The 8705-nt window shown below is 38.0% G+C and overlaps 1 pseudogene; it reads left to right on the forward strand.

Annotated features, from left to right (window-relative positions):
* Positions 1–1220: 1220 nt before the first annotated feature.
* On the forward strand, positions 1221–2338 carry LOC109457429 (large ribosomal subunit protein uL16-like; annotated as a pseudogene).
* The last annotated feature ends 6367 nt before the right edge of the window (positions 2339–8705 follow it).

An 8705-nucleotide genomic window follows, 5' to 3' on the forward strand; every position in this document is an offset into this window, starting at 1 on the left:
TTTTTTCTGATTTCAGGTCCCCCAAGGGTTCATGTTCTTGTTTTTCAGAGTGGATTATCGTTTCTAAGAATTTAGAGTGAAGGGAGAGGTTGCCACGCAAAATCTGTCAGCCATCTCGAATCAGAAGATGAGAAATCATCCTACCTGGTTTACATTACACTCTTCAGTCTGATAGTTCTGAAATATTAAAGATTCTCTTGATCAAGAAAGAATAGAGGAAGATTAGAAGGTTTTCCTCATTTATGTAAATATTCTCATCTAGCCATAGTTGTACCAGACTATATAAGCTAAAGAGGGTATATAAAAGGAAGGAACCCAGACAGCATAAAAAAAAAAAAAAAAAAAAAGTCTATCTTCAAATTTATCTCTGACAGTACGAGTATAGTATTGCCTACTGGAATTTTCCCAAAGGCCCTATCCTGACTTATGAGCTCATGTTTCAATTGTGTTTGAATATAATTTACATATTCATATCCTAGTCAGTTTTCAAATTGCAACACGTCTATAGCCCTTACTAACTAATAAGTCCTTTGGGAACAAAACTGTCCTCTAACAAACCGGCTGAATGAAGTGAAAACAAATAGGCCATAAATGCCCCAGAAAAGCCTTGGCTTATGACTTGTGGCTTATGGCTCAGGAGCAATATTTTTGTAAGCTGCTCATGCACGTGACAAATATGTGCCCTTGTAACTTCTCCTTGTGCAGGCCTTGCTGCAGGTGGACAGGAAAAATCCTGCTCATGAACAGTGGGCCTTAGCAAGCAGCCTTAATTTCTCCTTTCTCTCTTCCTCACTTTCAGGGACTCAGGCTCCCTATTACTTCCTCCCACCTATGAGAATGGGAAAGGAACAAAAAGATCAACTCTGTATCTCAGTGAGTTTCAGTGGATGTGTTATTTGATCCTGGGGTGACCCCTCACTATTAATATAGTTCACATGTCACAGATGGGCCACTGTAATTAAAAGTAGAACTGGTATCTACATTTATGTTAACAGAGAAGGTGGGTGACCCTAGCTTCCATTAATCTTCTATCAAGAAATTTTCTTTATGAATGTTTGTATTAACTTTCTTACATGATGAGAAAAAGAGTGAACAAGGCTGAATTTTCTTCATGACTATACCTTGAGAGATACTCAAATAAGTTGAAGCAGAGAATTAAAGTCTATTTCATTTAATGTCATCGAAAGAAGTTCACTGAACTTAGTTCTCAGGTCAAGAATTTTAGGAAATGAATATGCCCCGGGAGATCCCATTTATCAGGCTCTTGATGGCTCAGAGAATTTTACATCTTTGGTGAAAGGACATGACATTTGAACACATTAACCTTAAAACTGCAGGGGAAAAAAGTCAAGAGTACCTCAATTTACTGAAACATGTGAACGTATTCAGATTCAAACTGGACATACTTTCCTTTGTCAAACTACCCTGAGTTCGGAAGGAATATGTACAAATTGTAGATATTTCATGGAAATTAACTCAAAGTATTAAAAGAAAGTCCCAGATTTTTTAGTGCATATGATTCATTCCTTAGGTTTCTGTCCCTGCTCTTGGATTGGAAATTTCAGGATATACAGAATATCACCATAAACAGTGGGACTGTTGGGGTTAAAAGTATATTGTATCATCTTTCCCTTTGGTTGGGCCACTGAAGTTCCTGGTGTCACCATGGGCCGTCGCCCCGCCCAATGTGACCGTTATTGTAAGAACAAGCCGTACCCAAACAGTGCTTGCTTCTGTCAAGGTGTCCCTGATGTCAAGATCCGCATCTTTGACCTGGGGCGGAAGAAGGCAAAAGTGGATGAGTTCCCATTCTGTGGCCACACAACATCAGATGACTATGAGCAGCTCTCTTCCAAAGCTCTGGAGGCTGCCTGTAATTGTGCCAACAAGTACATGGTGAAAAGCTGTGGCAAAGATGGTTTTCAAATCCGAGTGCAGCTCCACCCTTTCCATGTCATCTGCATCAACAAGATGTAGTCCTGTGCTGGGGCTGACAGACTCCAAACAGGTATGCGGGGTGCCTTTGGAAAGCCCCAGGGCACAGTGGCCAGGGTCCACAGTGGCCAAGTCATCATGTCCTTCTGCACCAGCTGCAGAACAAGGAGCATGTGATTGAGGCTCTACACAGGGCCAAGTTCAAGTGTCCTGGTCACCAGAAGATCCGCAGGTCCAAGGAGTGGGGCTTTACTACGTTTAACGTGGGTGAGTTTGAAGCCATGGTGGCTAAAAAGTGGTTCATCCCGGATGGCTATGGGTTAAAATATATCCCTAATTGTGGCCCCTTGGACAAATGGCTGGTCCTATACTCATGAGTCTTGGCACTAGCCCCTCTTTATACCCACCAGTAAACTATACTTCCTGTCTAAATAAAATAAAATAAAATAAAAGTATATTGTATCTACTGGTAAGATGTCATAATTCTGAAGTTTTGGAGACAGAGATATGCAGAGTAGACTAAACTATGAATATATTCTATAGGTTTGATAAAAACTTGGCCTGTTGATATCAGTTCTATAATTAATACGTTTATCAAATGTTTCCTAGAAGCAACGTTTATTAAAATGTGTCTTGATTTTCTTTGGCATTAAAGCTAAAAAGCCCCTACTTCTGGCTTGCAAACAGACTGTCAGTAAAATTTGTATACAGTCTACATACATATGTGGTTCATCACTGGAAAAATGAAATGTGCAGCTTGGATGTGGTGCCTTTGAAGGGTTACTGATTCATGGCTGGTCTCTGCAACAGTTTCAATGTTCCTAAATACCTGAGGATGGTTGTGCAAGATGGGTGCAGGTGCTGGTATCATTTGTCCATATCCATGAGATGATGCTCTCTTTCATCTTTGTGCATGAGATTCTGTTTTCAGCAGCGTTGTGTAAGGAACCCTCATGGGGAGGAAATGACTGGCTCTCATGAGGAAGGCTCTCTAGGATACAATGCAATCCCTGTATACTTGGTGTTTGGTATTTTGCCTGTGGCATTTCAGCTCCCTGACTTGGATTTTCTCTGCTCTGTATTTGACGGTTACATGAAGCATTTTTGATAATGAGACTTAAATCTTTGTTTTGGATAAATGCCATCCTTAAGTATATGTTTTTCAGCTTGGATTATTGCCACTCTTATTTTATGAACATTTGTTTGCACTAAAATGTAATTTTGGTTTTTTGTCCAAGGCCTGTGACATATTCTATCCCTCCCCCTCTGGCTTTGTTTTCCCCGCCATATACAGGACACTCTTCGGCAGTTGAAATATCTTTGGCACACTCTTCAATCTTGATGGCTTTCTTGCCTCTAAGCCATTTGTGACTGCTTGGAAGCACGTAGACAGTTTTTTTTTTTTTTTTTTCCAGCTCTAATGTGATTAAGCCATAGTTCATGTTCTTAAAAAAAATCCTTATGAGTTTGGTATTTTATGCTGCACAATCTTCAGACTTTTATTCTCAGTCCTTGAACATTCTATAGTCAGGCAAAGCCTGGGGGAGAGAGGAGAGATGTTGACCTCTAAACTGTTTACATAATAAAACTAGCTCAAATCTTTTTACGGATTTTTAAATTATGAAAGTAATATATACATACCTACTACAAGAAGCAAGAAAATAGAGAAAAAGATAAAAAAGCTAATAACCAGAGAAAATGTGTATTAGTTTTGTGTGTCTTTTTTTCCCTAATCTTTTCTATTTGGTTAAATTGTATAATCACTTAATAGCAGTTAGGGTTACAACTCAGATTTATATCCAGCTTTTAAATTTCATATTACATCATAAACAGTTCCTCATGTTAATACCAACTTTATAAACATTTGTAATGGCTCCAAGACATTAAATCATAGAGATGTACCATAATTTAACAACTCCTATATTGTTGAACATTTTGTTTCCAAATTGTCACAAGTGTGTGTGATGATGTAATGATTATCTTTATGCATTGTGGATTTTTAAAATTATTTTCTTAGGTTGGTAGTTTACTGCCTAGAACTAGACTCAAAACTCCAGAAGAAGTCTCACCAACAATATTTAAAGGAGAATGTTTAAAGGAGAAAAACAGGGAAATCTGAATAAACACTTTACATAACCATGGTATATTTAACAAAACCGAGAAATTGACATAGGTAACATAATTGACTAAAGTACAGTCTTTTTCCAGATTTCCACAGTTTTTTACTGATGTCTTTTTTCTGTTCAAGGTTGCAATCCTATATTATATTCAGGATTACACTTTTAGAACATGGCGACAATTGCTTATTCAAAAAGGGAGCTGAGTTGTGTGTTTTCTGGGTCCTCGCTTAGCTCACAATGTCTTCCTCTTACCCTGACTCATAAATGGCAGCCTTGCTGTGGGTGGAATTTTTGAATCACAATTTTCCCCGTTTTCCTCCTTTAAATATTTGACTATAATTATCATGGTCCATATGCATTTCTTTTTCTTCAGTCTAATTATTCTGAGTCCCTCAAGTTTTTCTTCTATGATCTGCTTCCTCATGTGATCTGGCTTCTTGTGTGATATTTGGCAAGGCTTCACAGCTCTGATTGCTTGCAGCTTGTCAGAACCTCATTGACAGTTATCTGTCTAGAACTGGATCAGCACTCAGGAAGTCTCACCAAAACAAATAATTAGGTTGGTGCAAAAGTAACTGGTTTTTGCAATTATTTTTAACCTTTAAATTGCAATTACTTTTGCACCAAACTAATACATTAGAATTTCCACTACTACTGTCTTCAACACTTGACTTTTTGACACAGCCCATGACTATATTTTCTTTAGCAGCTGTATCTCCTTGTTGGCTCACACTACATGTCTATTCAAATAAAATGTTAACACCAAATAAAAAGTATATATTAACATGAGGAAATGCTGATGACGTAATATGAATTTTAATATTCCCTATTCAAATAAAACAAAGTGTGTGGTTATATATCCTATGCAATCTCAGTGGAGTGATTAGTGAAAATAATTTCTACCTTGCAATGGTTTGTGCTCTCCAAAGTTCAGTCATACCCAACAAAAATCTTATTCCTTAGTATTTTAATTTCTCTCAGGGACAGATTAAATAAAATCAAAATGTTCTCCTTAGGGGAGATGATAATAAAAGTTATACAGTTATTATCTTCAACAAAATACAGGTTGTGCCAATTCAATTCTATGGAGGCTTAAGTGCATATTTTTTTTACTATGAATGGATCCAAACCATCAGTAAACAATAGACATATTAAATGAAGCAGCACCTTCACCCCACAAACACCTTGACTATCCTGAAGATTGACACAGAGTTAGTGACTTGGTACAATTATTCATAGATCAAGATTCTTCCTCATAGATAACATGATATCCTTTAAGTACAAAAATATTAATATGATATAATGATTCTGCTAAATGATTTAATAAAATAAGGACAGATTAGGGTTACTAGTATTTCCTTGGTTTATCGATTTAATAGCCAAAAGTACATGAAATCCGTCTGAAACAACTATTAATAAATCTTTCCCAGTCCCTAGTGCTTATTGCATTCTTTCGTAAAGCTTATGGGTTTAAAAATTATTTATAAATCATCATCATCATCATCATCATCGCTACTTTTTATTGAGCAATTGGTATGTGCACGTTCAGTGCTAAATGCCTTACATTCATTACCAAATTTAATCTTCACGAAAAATCCTGTGAGGTAGGTATTCATAGCCCCATTTTTTTGTCATGGGTATTTCCTACTTCTGAGATCAAAGAGTGCCTACAAATGAGATAGAAAGCAGTTGGAAGCTAACGAGGTTAGAGTGACTAATGGTAGGACGATGGAGTTATAAACTCTTTTCCCCTAAATGAGTCTTGTCCAAATGTTTAAATTAAAAATTAAGAAGGAAGGAAAGATAAAAACGAAGGGAGGGAGGCAGTTCATTAGATGACTACTTTTAGGAATATTGATGATTTCTATAACAAAAGGTATTTAAGAAATATTAAAAAGAAAACTATGTGCTAAAAAAATCCTCAATTTACAGAAAAGGAAACTGAGGCTCAGGAATGTTAAGTAAATTTTTAAGATCATATTTCTCTTAAACGGTGAAGCTGGCCCTTCCAGGCCTGCCTGATTCAAAACTCCTGTGAACATTGCCTCCCATTCATATTTTCATAGTCACTTATACATTCTAGAATCCATCTGATTGGTATAAACGCTGGGATCCACATTTTTTCCTGTTTGAAAACTCGGATATTATTTTATCTATCTCGACTTTGATCTGATTTCTTGGAAATTACTGACTTCTTCCTTGATCATATTCTGCATGTTCCCTCGGCAAACTAGCATGGTGTGGATTTGGGCCTGGAGAATTAACTGCATTTAATTGGAACCCACTTACCACTGCCAACACAATTAGGGTGAGAATTTAGTATAGAAAGAGTTTAGGAACCATTTAGATTAGGTAATGAAATCCTGTGGGGCTCACCATTTGCTAGGAAAAAACTGTCCCTCCTTATTGATCCTCGCACTGCGGGAAATCTGCCATGTGAATTCATGTTCTCATTTCAGGGTTAACATGGCTGCAAATTTTATGAACCACTTGGCTCTTTCCTCTATGCAACACTGGTCAGCTTTTCTTGAGTTTCACCTATGGGTTGAGCTGCCTATGGTCAACATGTGAGCTAGGTAGGCTCTGTCAACAAGAAGACTCCTTTAAGGGAGCTGAAGTTGACAGGTTGGTAGCATTCAGCATGGCTCTTGCAGGATATGGAGCTCCCTGACCCAGCAGGGTCACTAATTCCATTATGATTGTTTTCTCTTAGGACCTCTGGGGCTTCTAGGCGATCCCAGCCTAAGTGTTTGTTGCCATTCTGTTTGACTCTCTGGGCATCTTAAAACAGAAAAACTTCTGAGATCAAGGAGTGCCTACAAATGAGATAGAAAGCAGTTGGAAGCTAACGAGGTTAGAGTGACTTTGATGGATTCACATGCTCTGAAAGAAATAGCTCTTCGATTTTTTTGGTGACATTTTACTTCCTGTTTAAAGATTTTTATTAAAATATAGCTAACAGAATATTATATTAGTTTCCATAGTGTGCACCATAGTTATTCAACATTTACATACTTATAGAAGTAATCACCATGATAAATCCATCAACCATCTTACACCGTACCATGCTATCACAATATTATTGAATACATTCACTATGCTATATATTACATTACCATGACTTATTTGTTTTATACCTGGAAATTTGAACCTCTTAGTCTCCTTCACTTTTCCTCCCTTTTTACTTTTTCAATTATAGTTGATATTCAATATTATTTTATATTAATTTCAGGTGTATACCATAGTGGTTAGACAGTTATATAATTTATTCAGTGATCCCCCTGACCAGTTGTGGGGACAGAGCCAGGAGTGCAGTTTCCAGGCTCTCGGCCTCACGTGGAAATGTGCTGATTCGGGTAGTAGATGGCCATCAGCTGTCACCAGTTAGCCATTGGCCACTGATATAACTGCTGTGGCTGAGCTAGCAAGCGCAGATTGCAGTTAGCAAGGGGTTGGTTTTTTGGTAGGCAGAGAAGTGGAGGTGGATTGCGAATCGTGTGACTCCTGCTTCTTGTGTCTCCAACCCAGCCACCAGCGAGACTATAGTGGTATGAACCCCTTATCCATGGCTCCGTTGGTGTTCCTTTTTCTCCTCACCCTATCCTGAGTTCTGGTGCGGGGAGCGGGACCAGAGACCTTGCACGACACTAATTTAGTACCCACCTGGCACAAACATAGTTATTACCATATTATTGACTATATTCCCTGTGCTTTATATCCCCATGACTATTTTGTAACTATGAAATTGTGCTTCTTAATCTCGTCACCTTTTTCACCCCGCCCCCCAATTCCCATCCCATCTATCACCCCAATAAATTTAGTACCCATCTGGCACCATATAGTTATTACAATATTATTGACTGTATTCCTTATGCTATACCCTCCGTCCCCATAACTACTTTGTAACAACCAATTGTACTTCTTAATCCCTTTTCACTCCCCTTTCCAACCCCCTCCCATCTGGCAACCATCAAAATGTTCTCAGTATCTACGAGCATTTTTCCGATTTGTTTGTTTTGTTCTTCAGATTCCACATAAGTGAAATCACATTGCATCTGTCTTTCTCTGTCTGATATACTCCACTCAGCACAACACTCTCCAGGTTCATCCATGCCCCCACCAGTGGCAAGAACCCATGGCCGAGCAATATTCCATTGTCTCTATGTACTACCTATTCTTTATCCATTTATCCATTGTGTACACCCAGGCTGCCTCCACAGTTTGGCCATTGTAAACAATGCTGTAATGAACATATGGATGCCCATATCCCCTTGAAGCAGCATATTGAGTTTCTTCATATAAATACCCTATAGTGGGATTACTAGGCCTTCATTGTTGCTTGCTATAGACTTTGTTTTAAAATCTATTTTGTCTAGTATAAGTATTGCCTCTTTGGGTTTATCTTGTTTGGAGTCTCTGCACTTCCTGGACTTGTATATTTATTTCCTTCACCATGTTAGGGAAGTTTTTCATCACTATTTCTTCAAATAAGTTTTCAATTCCTTACTATCTCCTTTCTCCTTCTGATACCCCTATGATGTGAATGTTGGTACTTTTGTTGTCCCAAAGGCCCCTTGACCCATCCTCATTTTTTGGATTCTTTTTTCTTTTTGTTGTTCTGTTTGGGTGTTTTCTGCTACCTTATTTTCT

The sequence above is a fragment of the Rhinolophus sinicus genome, chromosome 2, assembly GCF_057876585.1.
Source record: "Rhinolophus sinicus isolate RSI-liver-muscle chromosome 2, RSI-T2T, whole genome shotgun sequence".
Taxonomy (NCBI): Eukaryota; Metazoa; Chordata; class Mammalia; order Chiroptera; family Rhinolophidae; genus Rhinolophus; species Rhinolophus sinicus.